We start from the raw sequence: 15,896 nt of genomic DNA on the forward strand, positions 1-15,896 counted from the left end.
GCACTACCTCGAGGCAATTCTGTCCAAGCTGGGTTTTAGCATTGTCTTTGTCGGGCTGATCATGAAATGTGTATCTTCAGTTCGCTTTTCGGTTCGAGTTAATGGCGCGCTCCTGCCTTTCTTTACCCCTTCAAGAGGGCTTCGCCAAGGTGACCCTGCGTCGCCATATCTGTTTCTTATATGTGTGGAAGGCTTTTCCTCCTTATTTAAATTCTACAATGGAGGTATTATTGACAGAGGTCTGAGAGTAAGCTATATATCACCGTGGATCTCTCATCTGCTCTTTGCAGACGACAACCTCATTTTTATTGATGCAAAAGATCAGAGTGCCCTCGGACTTAATGAGATCTTGAGAATCTATGGTGATGATTCTGGACAGCGAGTAAATCGGGACAAAAGTTCTATCTGTTGGGATTCGTAGTAATTTCAAAAATTTTCCTACGCGCACACAGGATCATGTGATGCATAGCAACGAGAGGAGAGTGTTGTCTACGTACCCAACGCAGACCGACTGCGGAAGCAATGACACAACGTAGAGGAAGTAGTCGTACGTCTTCACGATCCAACCGATCAAGCACCGAAACTACGGCACCTCCGAGTTCGAGCACACGTTCAGCTCGATGACGATCCCCGGACTCCGATCCAGCAAAGTGTCGGGGAAGAGTTTCGTCAGCACGACGGCGTGGTGACGATCTTGATGAACTACAGCAGCAGGGCTTCGCCTAAACTCCGCTACAGTATTATCGAGGAATATGGTGGCAGGGGGCACCGCACACGGCTAAGGAATCGATCACGTGGATCAACTTGTGTCAACTTGTGTGTTTAGAGGTGCCCCTGCCTCCGTATATAAAGGAGGAGAGGAGGGGAGGCTGGCCGGCCAAAGAGGGAGGCGCAGGAGAGTCCTACTCCCTCTGGGAGTAGGATTCCTCCCCCCAATCCTAGTCCAACTAGGATTCCTCGGAGGGGAAGGGAGAGAGGGGGGCCGGCCACCTTCTCCTAGTCCTAATAGGACTAGGGGAGGGGAAAGAGGCGCAGCCACCTTGGGCTGCCCCTTTTTCCTTTCCACTAAGGCCCATGATGGCCCATATGGCTCCCGGGGGGTTCCGGTAACCTCCCGGTAACCCGGTAAAATCCCGATTTCACCCGGAACACTTCCGATGTCCAAACATAGGCTTCCAATATATCAATCTTTACGTCTCGACCATTTCGAGACTCCTCGTCATGTCCGTGATCACATCCGGGACTCCGAACAACCTTCGGTACATCAAAATGCATAAACTCATAATATAACTGTCATCGTAACCTTAAGCGTGCGGACCCTACGGGTTCGAGAACAATGTAGACATGACCGAGACATGTCTCTGGTCAATAACCAATAGCGGGACCTGGATGCCCATATTGGCTCCTACATATTCTACGAAGATCTTTATCGGTCAGACCGCATAACAACATACGTTGTTCCCTTTGTCATCGGTATGTTACTTGCCCGAGATTCGATCGTCGGTATCCAATACCTAGTTCAATCTCGTTAACGGCAAGTCTCTTTACTCGTTCCGTAATACATCATCTCACAACTAACATATTAGTTGTAATGCTTGCAAGGCTTATGTGATGTGTATTACCGAGATGGCCCAGAGATACCTCTCCGACAATCGGAGTGACAAATCCTAATCTCGAAATACGCCAACCCAACATCGACCATTGGAGACACCTGTAGTACTCCTTTATAATCACCCATTTACGTTGTGACGTTTGGTAGTACCCAAAGTGTTCCTCCGGTAAACGGGAGTTGCATAATCTCATAGTCGTAGGAACATGTATAAGTCATGAAGAAAGCAATAGCAACATACTAAACGATCAGGTGCTAAGCTAATGGAATGGGTCATGTCAATCAGATCATTCTACTAATGATGTGACCTCGTTAATCAAATAACAACTCATTGTTCATGGTTAGGAAACATAACCATCTTTGATTAACGAGCTAGTGAAGTAGAGGCATACTAGTGACACTCTGTTTGTCTATGTATTCACACATGTATTATGTTTCCGGAAAATACAATTCTAGCATGAACAATAAACATTTATCATGATTATAAGGAAATAAATAATAACTTTATTATTGCCTCTAGGGCATATTTCCTTCAGTCTCCCACTTGCACTAGAGTCAATAATCTAGATTACACTGTAATGAATCTAACACCCATGGAGCTTTGGTGCTGATCATGTTTTGCTCGTGGAAGAGGCTTAGTCAACGGGTCTGCAATATTCAGATCCGTATGTATCTTGCAAATCTCTATGTCTCCCACCTGGACTAGATCCCGGATGGAGTTGAAGCGTCTCTTGATGTGTTTGGTCCTTTTGTGAAATCTGGATTCCTTTGCCAAGGCAATTGCACCAGTATTGTCACAAAAGATTTTCATTGGACCCGATGCACTAGGTATGACACCTAGATCGGATATGAACTCCTTCATCCAGACTCCTTCATTTGCTGCTTCCGAAGCAGCTATGTATTCCGCTTCACATGTAGATCCCGCTACGACGCTTTGTTTAGAACTGCACCAACTGACAGCTCCTCCGTTTAATGTAAACACGTATCCGGTTTGCGATTTAGAATCGTCCGGATCAGTGTCAAAGCTTGCATCAATGTAACCTTTTACGATGAGCTCTTTGTCACTTCCATATACGAGAAACATATCCTTAGTCCTTTTCAGGTATTTCAGGATGTTCTTGACCGCTGTCCAGTGATCCATTCCTGGATTACTTTGGTACCTCCCTGCTAAACTTATAGCAAGGCACACATCAGGTCTGGTACACAGCATTGCATACATGATAGAGCCTATGGCTGATGCATAGGGAACATCTTTCATATTCTCTCTATCTTCTGCAGTGGTCGGGCATTGAGTCTTACTCAATTTCACACCTTGTAACACAGGCAAGAACCCTTTCTTTGCTTGATCCATTTTGAATTTCTTCAAAATTTTGTCAAGGTATGTGCTTTGTGAAAGTCCAATTAAGCGTCTTGATCTGTCTCTATAGATCTTAATGCCTAATATGTAAGCAGCTTCACCGAGGTCTTTCATTGAAAAACTTTTATTCAAGTATCCCTTTATTCAATCAGTAATATGTCATCCACATATAATATCAGAAATGCTACAGAGCTCCCACTCACTTTCTTGTAAATACAGGCTTCTCCAAAAGTCTGTATAAAACCAAATGCTTTGATCACACTATCAAAACGTTTATTCCAACTCCGAGAGGCTTGCACCAGTCCATAAATGGATCGCTGGAGCTTGCACACTTTGTTAGCTCCCTTTGGATCGACAAAACCTTCTGGTTGCATCATATACAACTCTTCTTCCAGGAATCCATTCAGGAATGCAGTTTTGACATCCATTTGCCAAATTTCATAATCATAAAATGTGGCAATTGCTAACATGATTCGGACGGACTTAAGCATCGCTACGGGTGAGAAGGTCTCATCGTAGTCAATTCCTTGAACTTGCCGAAAACCTTTTGCGACAAGTCGAGCTTTGTAGACAGTAACATTACCATCAGCGTCAGTCTTCTTCTTAAAGATCCATTTATTCTCAATCGCTTGCCGATCATCGGGCAAGTCAACCAAAGTCCATACTTTGTTCTCATACATGGATCCCATCTCAGATTTCATGGCTTCTAGCCACTTTGCGGAATCTGGGCTCACCATCGCTTCTTCATAGTTCGTAGGTTCATCATGATCTAGTAGCATGACCTCCAGAACAGGATTACCGTACCACTCTGGTGCGGATCTTACTCTGGTTGATCTACGAAGTTCAGTAGTATCTTGATCTGAAGTTTCATGATCATTATCATTGGCTTCCTCACTAACTGGTGTAGGTGTCAGTGAAACAGTTTTCTGTGATGAACTACTTTCCAGTAAGGGAGCAGGTACAGTTACCTCGTCAAGTTCTACTTTCCTCCCACTCACTTCTTTCGAGAGAAACTCCTTCTCTAGAAATGATCCATTCTTAGCAACAAATGTTTTGCCTTCGGATCTGTGATAGAAGGTGTACCCAACAGTTTCCTTTGGGTATCCTATGAATACACATTTCTCCGATTTGGGTTCGAGCTTATCAGGTTGAAGCTTTTTCACATAAGCATCGCAGCCCCAAACTTTAAGAAACGACAACTTTGGTTTCTTGCCAAACCATAGTTCATAAGGCGTCGTCTCAACGGATTTTGATGGTGCCCTATTTAACGTGAATGCGGCTGTCTCTAAAGCATATCCCCAAAATGATAGCGGTAGATCTGTAAGAGACATCATAGATCGCACCATATCTAGTAAAGTACGATTACGACGTTCGGACACACCATTACGCTGTGGTGTTCCGGGGGGCGTGAGTTGCGAAACTATTCCACAGTTTTTCAAATGTACACCAAACTCGTAACTCAAATATTCTCCTCCACGATCAGATCGTAGAAACTTTATTTTCTTGTTACGATGATTTTCAACTTCACTCTGAAATTCTTTGAACTTTTCAAATGTTTCAGACTTATGCTTCATTAAGTAGATATATCCATATCTGCTCAAATCATCTGTGAAGGTGAGAAAATAACGATATCCGCCACGAGCCTCAATATTCATCGGACCACATACATCGGTATGTATGATTTCCAACAAATCTGTTGCCCTCTCCATAGTACCGGAGAACGGTGTTTTAGTCATCTTGCCCATGAGGCACGGTTCGCAAGTACCAAGTGATTCATAATCAAGTGGTTCCAAAAGTCCATTAGTATGGAGTTTCTTCATGCGTTTTACACCGATATGACCTAAACGACAGTGCCACAAATAAGTTGCACTTTCATTATCAACTCTGTATCTTTTGGTTTCAACATTATGAATATGTGTATTACTACTATCGAGATTTAGTAAGAATAGACCACTCTTCAAGGGTGCATGACCATAAAAGATATTACTCATATAAATAGAACAACCATTATTCTCTGATTTAAATGAATAACCGTCTCGCATTAAACAAGATCCAGATATAATGTTCATGCTCAACGCTGGCACCAAATAACAATTATTTAGGTCTAATATTAATCCCGAAGGTAGATGTAGAGGTAGCGTGCTGACCGCGATCACATCGACTTTGGAACCGTTTCCCACGCGCATCGTCACCTCGTCCTTTGCCAGTGCCCGCTTATTCTGTAGTCCCTGTTTCGAGTTGCAAATATTAGCAACAGAACCAGTATCAAATACCCAGGTGCTACTGCGAGCATTGGTAAGGTACACATCAATAACATGTATATCACATATACCTTTGTTCACCTTGCCATCCTTCTTATCCGCCAAATACTTGGGGCAGTTCCGCTTCCAGTGACCAGTCTGCTTGCAGTAGAAGCACTCAGTTTCAGGCTTAGGTCTAGACTTGGGTTTCTTCTCTTGAGCAGCAACTTGCTTGCCGTTCTTTTTGAAGTTCCCCTTTTCTTCCCTTTGCCCTTTTTCTTGAAACTAGTGGTCTTGTTAACCATCAACACTTGATGCTCCTTCTTGATTTCTACCTCCGCAGCTTTTAGCATTGCGAAGAGCTCGGGAATAGTCTTGTTCATCCCTTGCATATTATAGTTCATCACGAAGCTCTTGTAGCTTGGTGGCAGTGATTGGAGAATTCTGTCAATGACGCAATCATCTGGAAGATTAACTCCCAATTGAATCAAGTGATTATTATACCCAGACATTTTGAGTATATGCTCACTGACAGAACTGTTCTCTTTCATCTTGCAGCTATAGAACTTATTGGAGACTTCATATCTCTCAATCCGGGCATTTGCTTGAAATATTAACTTCAACTCCTGGAACATCTCATATGCTCCATGACGTTCAAAACGTCGTTGAAGTCCCGATTCTAATCCGTAAAGCATGGCACACTGAACTATCGAGTAGTCATCAGCTTTGCTCTGCCAGACGTTCATAACATCTGGCGTTGCTCCAGCAGCAGGCCTGGCACCCAGTGGTGCTTCCAGGACGTAATTCTTCTGTGCAGCTATGAGGATAATCCTCAAGTTACGGACCCAGTCCGTGTAATTGCTACCATCATCTTTCAACTTTGCTTTCTCAAGGAACGCATTAAAATTTAACGGAACAACAGCACGAGCCATCTATCTACAATCAACATAAACAAGCAAGATACTATCAGGGACTAAGTTCATGATAAATTTTAAGTTCAATTAATCATATTATTAAAGAACTCCCACTTAGATAGACATCCCTCTAATCCTCTAAGTGATCACGTGATCCAAATCAACTAAACCATGTCCGATCATCACGTGAGATGGAGTAGTTTCATCGGTGAACATCATTATGTTGATCATATCTACTATATGATTCACGCTCGACCTTTCGGTCTCCGTGTTCCGAGGCCATATCTGCATATGCTAGGCTCGTCAAGTTTAACCTGAGTATTCTGCGTGCGCAACTGTTTTGCACCCGTTGTATTTGAACGTAGAGCCTATCACACCCGATCATCACGTGGTGTCTCAGCACGAAGAACTTTTGCAACGGTGCATACTTAGGGAGAACACTTCTTGATAATTTAGTGAGAGATCATCTTATAATGCTACCGTCAATCAAAGCAAGATAAGATGCATAAAAAGATAAACATCACATGCAATCAATATAAGTGATATGATATGGCCATCATTATCTTGTGCTTGTGATCTCCATCTCCGAAGCACCGTCATGATCACCATTGTCACCGGCGCGACACCTTGATCTCCATCGTAGCATCGTTGTCGTCTCGCCAATCTTATGCTTCCACGACTATCACTACCGTTTAGTAATAAAGTAAAGCATTACATCGCGATTGCATTGCATACAATAAAGCGACAACCATATGGCTCCTGCCAGTTGCCGATAACTTGGTTACAAAACATGATCATCTCATACAATAAAATTCAGCATCATGCCTTGACCATATCACATCACAACATGCCCTGCAAAAACAAGTTAGACGTCCTCTACTTTGTTGTTGCATGTTTTACGTGGCTGCTACGGGCTTAAGTAAGAACCAATCTCACCTACGCATCAAAACCACAATGATAGTTTGTCAAATAGACTCCGTTTTAACCTTCGCAAGGACCGGGCATAGCCATACTTGGTTCAACTAAAGTTGGAGAGGCAGTCGCCCGCAAGCCATCTCTGTGCAAAGCACGTCGAGGGAACCGGTCTCGCGTAAGCGTACGCGTATGGTTGGTCCGGGTCGTCTCGTCCAACAATACCGCTGAACCAAAATATGACATGCTGGTAGGCAGTATGACTTGTATCGTCCACAACTCACTTGTGTTCTACTCGTGCATATAACATCAACATCATTAACCTAGGCTCGGATGCCACTGTTGGGTTTCGTAGTAATTTCAAAAATTTTCCTACGCGCACACAGGATCATGTGATGCATAGCAACGAGAGGAGAGTGTTCTCTACGTACCCAACGCAGACCGACTGCGGAAGCAATGACACGACGTAGAGGAAGTAGTCGTACGTCTTCACGATCCAACCGATCAAGCACCGAAACTACGGCACCTCCGAGTTCGAGCACACGTTCAGCTCGATGACGATCCCCGGACTCCGATCCAGCAAAGTGTCGGGGAAGAGTTTCGTCAGCACGACGGCGTGGTGACGATCTTGATGAACTACAGCAGCAGGGCTTCGCCTAAACTCCGCTACAGTATTATCGAGGAATATGGTGGCAGGGGGCACCGCACACGGCTAAGGAATCGATCACGTGGATCAACTTGTGTCAACTTGTGTGTTTAGAGGTGCCCCTGCCTCCGTATATAAAGGAGGAGAGGAGGGGAGGCTGGCCGGCCAAAGAGGGAGGCGCAGGAGAGTCCTACTCCCTCTGGGAGTAGGATTCCTCCCCCCAATCCTAGTCCAACTAGGATTCCTCGGAGGGGAAGGGAGAGAGGGGGGCCGGCCACCTTCTCCTAGTCCTAATAGGACTAGGGGAGGGGAAAGAGGCGCAGCCACCTTGGGCTGCCCCTTTTTCCTTTCCACTAAGGCCCATGATGGCCCATATGGCTCCCGGGGGGTTCCGGTAACCTCCCGGTAACCCGGTAAAATCCCGATTTCACCCGGAACACTTCCGATGTCCAAACATAGGCTTCCAATATATCAATCTTTACGTCTCGACCATTTCGAGACTCCTCGTCATGTCCGTGATCACATCCGGGACTCCGAACAACCTTCGGTACATCAAAATGCATAAACTCATAATATAACTGTCATCGTAACCTTAAGCGTGCGGACCCTACGGGTTCGAGAACAATGTAGACATGACCGAGACATGTCTCTGGTCAATAACCAATAGCGGGACCTGGATGCCCATATTGGCTCCTACATATTCTACGAAGATCTTTATCGGTCAGACCGCATAACAACATATGTTGTTCCCTTTGTCATCGGTATGTTACTTGCCCGAGATTCGATCGTCGGTATCCAATACCTAGTTCAATCTCGTTAACGGCAAGTCTCTTTACTCGTTCCGTAATACATCATCTCACAACTAACATATTAGTTGTAATGCTTGCAAGGCTTATGTGATGTGTATTACCGAGAGGGCCCAGAGATACCTCTCCGACAATCGGCGTGACAAATCCTAATCTCGAAATACGCCAACCCAACATCGACCATTGGAGACACCTGTAGTACTCCTTTATAATCACCCATTTACGTTGTGACGTTTGGTAGTACCCAAAGTGTTCCTCCGGTAAACGGGAGTTGCATAATCTCATAGTCGTAGGAACATGTATAAGTCATGAAGAAAGCAATAGCAACATACTAAACGATCAGGTGCTAAGCTAATGGAATGGGTCATGTCAATCAGATCATTCTACTAATGATGTGACCTCGTTAATCAAATAACAACTCATTGTTCATGGTTAGGAAACATAACCATCTTTGATTAACGAGCTAGTCAAGTAGAGGCATACTAGTGACACTCTGTTTGTCTATGTATTCACACATGTATTATGTTTCCGGAAAATACAATTCTAGCATGAATAATAAACATTTATCATGATTATAAGGAAATAAATAATAACTTTATTATTGCCTCTAGGGCATATTTCCTTCACTATCTTCTTCAGTACAAATACTCCTGACCAGGTGAAACAAGGTATGAAAACAGCGTTGAATATCCAAGTGGAAGCGTTCAATGAGAAATATCTAGGGTTACCAACAGCTATGGGTCGCATCACAAGTGGTACTTTCGATCATATCAGTGAAAGATCTCGTGGCCATATGCAAGGGTGGTCGGAAAAGTTGTTTGCATGCGTTGGGCGTGAAACTCTTATTAAGTCAACAGCTCAAGCTATTCCAACCTACCCAATGAGTTCATTCTTGTTCACAAAAAAGGTAAACAAGAGTCTGACCTCCCCTATGGCGAAATATTTTTGGAGTAGCTCTCTTGATAAGAAATTGATGCATTGGTTGTCATGGGAGGAGATGACTAAACCAAAGTGCATGGGCGGAATGGGCTTTAGAGACCTACATTTGTTCAATCTTGCAATGCTAGGCAAACATGGGTGGCGGTTCATGACTAATCCCAACTCCTTTTGTGCAAGGGTTTTGAAGGGCGATACTTCCGGGATGCAGATTTCATGCAAGCGTCGGTTCCAAAATTGGCATCGGCTACTTGGAAGGCCATCATTGTGGGACGAAAGGCTCTAAGTGTGGGGCTGATCGCATGGGTGGGAGATGGAACCACTATTTCTGTGTGGCACCAAAAATGGATACCAGGCACTATCTCCATGATCCCGATCTCGAGACCATCTAATACAAACATCGAGAGAGTTTCCGAGCTCATCGATTCAGAGAATTGGTCCTGGCGACAAGATGTTGTTAGGGCAACCTTCATTGCCCCCGATGCGGATGCCATTCTTAATATCCCTATCCGGCGGGGGGGGGGGGTGAGGACTCCTTTGCTTGGGCTTTCGAAAAAGCTGGTAACTACACTATGAAGACGGCTTACCGAGCTCTCATGACTCAAAACGAGCGCTTGGCGCGAGAGGAAGGGACGGCTACCGGGACCTCAGGGAACGATCAACAATTGTGGAAGGCTTTATGGAAGCTCAATGTTATACCCAAAGTGCGGGTCTTTTGGTGGAGAGTTCTCCATGGCATTCTCCCAGATGAAAGTACTCTCAAATATCGTCATATTGCAGTCATAGATCGATGCAAAGTATGCATGACTATGAGTGAGGATTTGAAGCATGCACTGATACACTGCGCGCATGCTCGTCGCTTTTGGGAAGAAGCGTATGCGTGGTTCGGCCTCCGGGTACCGCGACTCCACCCAGATTCATGGGCGCGTGATATTATATGTGATGCGAGGTTTTCTGATGATGACCGTGCTAAAATTACAACAATTATGTGGTCAATCTGGCACTCCCGAAACCGCATCAAACATGGGGAAGAAGGGTGTGATCCTGCAGCCACTATCCAATCTACTAAGGAGGCTATTGCGCTCCTGAACCTTCCGCGCAAGGCAGCTGAGATCCTGCCAGGATTTGGATGGCGGCCACCTGAGGGAGAAGTGGTTAAAATCACCACGGATGGTGCGCTCAACTTTGAAGACAGTCGAGGTGGAGCAGGAGGGGTTGCTCACTCGGCCGCGACTCTACTAGGCTCCTGGAGCAAGCCTTACACGGGAATCTCGGATCCTCTTATCATCGAAGCTTTTTCACTGCGAGATGGAGTTCTGTTTGCTGCCTTAAGGGGACTCTCGCATGTGATCATAGAAGTGGATTGCGTGGAGCTGGTGATGCTCTGAAAAACCCGCCACAATTCTCGTTCAGTTATGAGCCCTATCTTGCTAGAAATAGGAGAGCTTAGCAATAGTTTTACTTTATTTGATGTTCAACATGTAAACCGGTCGGCAAATCTTCCTGCGCATCTCTGTACTAAACATGCACGCACACTGAATGTAATGGATTGCTGGCTAGAGGACACTCCTACCTTCCTTGTGACTAGTCTATTGGCTGATTGTTCTGAAAATGTCTTTGTCTGAATAAAGCTCTCTGAATTGCCTGTAAAAAAAATAAAATTGAAAGTACACTCTTTCAAAAACAGAGGGAGCATAGGAGAACCGATTCGTAGGAGAACCCCATGAAAAATTCGTACATGACGCGGGGGAGAGCGATCTGGGACAAAGTAGCTTTGAGCCGGAGATGCAGTACACACACCATCGAACGACGCGCCATGTTGTTCTCGGAGGCCAGCGCCCCGGGCGGGTACCTCGCCCCTTCCTTGCGACGGAGCCATGCCATGCGGGCGCGCGCGGGAAAAGGGAAGAAGAAAACCCGGTGCCGTTCATGCGGGCTCGCAGCGGAGGCCGTTGGCGCCGGGCGGGCAGGGGGTGGCGTCCCGATCCGGCCTCGTCTCCCTCCACGTCCGCCGCGGGACAAGCGAAAAGGTGTAAGAACGGCAGTCCGACGAGCCGGAGCCGTTGCGATCGACGTGGCCGATATATATCCATCCGATGCCATTACGTGCAAGCCAGAACGCTCTACCCATCCGTCCGTCCGTCCGTCCGCCCGTTGTCACCTGCGTCGCATGGCCCGTGCATGCATGGCATACTGGTGCTCCCTAGGCGACGCACCCCCAACAACCCGAGGCGTTCGTCATGGGCTTTACGTCCAGACACACATTTGTACTCGTGCGAGCGGCTTTTGGCGCCGGAACGCATGCGGCCGGACCCGGGGCGATGGGGTTCGAAAAGCGTGCGTGCGTTTCTGACTTTCTGCAAGGGTGACAAGCACGTGGACGTGTATGGGAAGATGAGGCCTCGAGGAAGGGAGGAAGTGTGTGTGTCCATGACGACGCGCAACCTTTTTGTTTGGGCCGAAACGTGCGAGGAAAACGGAAGCTTTTTTTGCTGGTGGAGGTAGATGGATAGAGAGGAGTGACGGCGTGCGTATGTGCGTGAGGACGAAATGCAGGTGTGTGGCGCTGGGTTGGAAATCTATATTAAAGAAGAAGAAGAAAAAAAGGAAAATGGCAAATCTCTTTTAATTTGCAAATTTAAATAATTGTTCCCGAATTTAAAATGGAAAAAAGGAAAATGAAAAAAAACAAAAGTATGATAGTAAAAAATAAATAAAAAGAAACCGGTCCAAGGAAGAGAGGCGCATGATAGCAAAAAGGAGGAAAACGGTTGTCCGACAAATATTCACTGATTCAAAAATGTTCATGGATTTAAAATTTTCCTCTAAAATTCAAAAAATGTTAGTGATTCAAAATATATTCATGCAACCCCATTTTGCCCCTCCCTTTCCAGTCCTTCCCCACCCTTGGCAATCCTATGTGCATCCGACATACCATCCCACCCCTATCTTGTTCATGGCTATATCCTACAATGCATACTTTCGCCCCTATCCCATCGCTAGCTATATCCTACACCGCGTAATCACACCTCTACCTTTTCTACAAATCTTGGTGCTGCATACTAAAGATCCTCAAGTGCCTAGTGTTTTTTATTTTTCCTATTCTTTTACCTTTTTTTTTACTTTTCCTGGGATTTACTGCCGAAGGCCAGCAAAATACATTGGATCGGAACCCTTACATACCACCAGTCGCTCTCTCTCTTCTTCGTTCTTCTAGAGTTAACAAGAGAAAATAGAGACAAAGGGGAGCAGCCGTCGGCGCCACAACCGGCTCACCCATCGCCGGCCCCATTGTCCGTCGTTCCTCGCCACCATCTGTCGTATGCCATCGCACCTCTTCGCATGTTCCTCCTCCGCCCTCCTCTCCCTCTTCCTATTGGACCTACCCTCCGTCAACGGAGCCCCACGGGGACAAACCCTAGGCTGTTATCGCATGGTTGTGAATGCTAGAAGCCGAAGGCGTGCGGCACATGACGGTAGTGCGGGATTCAAAAATGTTTATCAACTCAACAAATATTCACGAATTTCATAAATAAAAATAATGGATTTTTTAAAAAATCCATTATTCAAAAAGTTCCTACATTCAAATATGCTAGCACAATAAAAAAAGAAAATAAAAGTCGCTTATTCGAAAAATGTTCACAAATTTAAAAATATTTTCTAAAAATTGTTCCCAAAGTTTTAACATGTTCATCGGTTCAAAAAATTATTCTCAAACATTGTTAAATACTCACACATTCAAAAAATATTTGTGAATTTCAAAAATGTTCCTGAATTTCATAAGATGATCCAAATTTAATAAAATATTAAAATATAAAATAATAAAAATGTAAAATAAAAGAAAAAACACATAAAAAATTGATGCAGGGAATGTTTTAGAACCTTGGCAAAACCGGTGGAAGAGTGGCACGTGAAAATCGGTAATATGGGCCGACCCATTTATGAGAGACCGGTCGGGGGCGTGCGCATTTGGTGTCTATTTCCCGACCCGCACGGGAAAATAGGAGGCAGGAGCTACCATTTCGTATGGGAGCTCCTAGTCGGCACCTTATGCGCCGTTAGGAGTTCTGGCACCCACTAGGTGCAGGAATGGGCTGGCCCATTTCACAACTCACGTGCTAGGGCGCATTTGGTTCGTCGGTCAATAGTTGACTTTTGAAAAAGTATACTTAAAAAACCAATTTTTTTGGCAAAAAATCATGAATTCAAAAAGGTTCACGGGTTTAAAAAAACACAAACTTAAAAAAACCACAAATTTGAAAATAAGTCATTAATTTTGAAAAAAGTTCACAAATTTGAAAAGTTCATCGATTTTGAAAAAGTTCATCGGATTTGAAGAAAAGTTCATTCATTTTTTAAAAAGTTCAACAAATTTGAGAAATGTTAATCAATTTTTTAAAAAATCATCAAATTTAGAAAAAATCACTGATTTTAAAAAAAATCAGATAGAAGGGTAAGATAAAACCCAGCATAGCCCAATATTCACATGAAAAATTAACTATTGGCCAATCCCAGCGCAAAATCTTGGGCTCGTAGCCGATTCCATGAGTGAGAAGAACTCCTTTTTGTTCAAGAGGAGTGTTATGTCACACATGCGAACCGGTGGCGGAGCTACAGCAAGGCCAGATGGGCCATGGCCCGCCCAGCCCATGGCCCAAACAATGAAGAGTACAAAGAAACCTGGCCCTTGTGAGAGAAAAAAAATACGTGTTCTCCTCAGCTCGGCCCACCTCGGTCCGCCCAACAAATTTTGGGCAGCTCCGCCACTGCACATGCGTATCTGAGAACCCCATAAAAATTTTGTACATGGGGTCCGGGGGAGGCGGTCTAGACAAATTAGCTTTTTTTTTTAGCGACTCTAGACAAAGTAGCTTTGAGCCGGAGATGCAGCACACGCCATGAAACGTTCTCGGAGGCCAGCGAGCGACCCGGGTTCCTCGCCCCTTCCTTGCAACGGAGCCACGCAGACGCGCGCGCGGGAAAAGCGAAGAAGAAAACGCGGTGCCGTTCCGCGGGTTCGTTGGCGCCGGGCAGGGGAGGAGGGTGGCGTCCCGATCCGGCCGCCCGCTCGCCCCGGGACAGGCGGAAAGCTGTAAAAACGCTAGTCCGACAAGCCGGAGCCGTTGCGATCGACGTGGCCGCATAGCCGTCCGATACTACCATTACGTGCAAGCCAGCTTGCTCCATCCATCCATCCACCGCCCGTCCGTCCGTCCATCGTCACCTAGTAGTACGTCGCATGGCCCGTGCATGCATGCATGGCTTACCGGTGCTCCCTACGCGACGCACCGCCAACAACCCGAGCTCTCGGCCGCTACGTAACCAGCCAGCAGTGCCCCTGTCGTCATGGGCTTTACGTCCAGACGCAAATTTGTACTCGCGCCAGCGGCTTTAATTTTGGCCCCGGAGCGAGCGCATGCGGCGATGGGGCTGGAAAGCGTGCATGCGTTTCTGACTTTCTGCAAGGGTGAGCCAGAAGCATGTCCACGTGTCCGGGGAGCCGAGGAAGCGTGTCCACGACGCCGCGCAACGTATTTTGTTGGGGTCGAAACGTGCGGGGAAAACGGAAGCTTTTCTGCTGGCGGAGATGCATGGATGGACGGCAGTGACGCCGTGCGTATGTGCGTGAGGACGAAATGCACTGCGTGGCGTTGGGCTGGCGATGTTTATCCTGGTGCTCATCAATTAATGCCGTGTGTGTTTATTGTTTTCCCTCCTTTCTTTTTTGCTTTTGCTACCATTTTATCAGTGAGGGTGAAAAGATATGCCCTGCTCACGTCCACCGGTTACTGACGTCGTTGGAAATTACGTCTTTGCCCTCCTCCCCGCATCAATCGGAAAAAAGGATTGCATTTTCTTTTCCTTTTTTTGCATAACTCAAATCTATCGAAGCCAATGCAAACATTTTTGGGCCGTAAAATGGAAAACACCAAGATAATTGTTTTGTATAAAAATTAATTGCTTCCCTAATACGCAAGACATTTGTATCCTCAAATTTAATTACCCGATCCTCGTCGAGGTATGAATTAAGAAAATGCATTCATCGCGAGGGGTGCACCTGCGGCAATGTGTCAGGACGGAATAGGTAAATAAAAGATCGGTGCCGCGGTAGTAAAGTGTTGCCCGACCCCTTTTCACGCTTCATACACATGGCTCCTCTTTTAATACCAGTCTTCTTCTTCGAAACCTTCACCGCCAAACATCCCTCTGCTCTTTTCCAGACTTTCGTCCACCCTTCTTCTCGCCCCACCCATTCAGTCCACCCAACCGTCGCGCAATGGAAATCCACCCCCTTCTTCTCATGCCCATCCTTCCAGTCCACCTCACCGTCGAGCAATTGCGATCCACCCCCTCGTTCTTGTGACCATCCTTCCGGTCCACCCCACCGCCACGCAATGGAGATCCACCCCTCCTTCTCGCTCCCATCCTTCCAGTCCACCCCACCGCCGCACAATGGAGATCCACCCCCTCCTTCT

The sequence above is a fragment of the Triticum dicoccoides genome, chromosome 1A, assembly GCF_002162155.2.
Source record: "Triticum dicoccoides isolate Atlit2015 ecotype Zavitan chromosome 1A, WEW_v2.0, whole genome shotgun sequence".
Lineage (NCBI taxonomy): Eukaryota > Viridiplantae > Streptophyta > Magnoliopsida > Poales > Poaceae > Triticum > Triticum dicoccoides.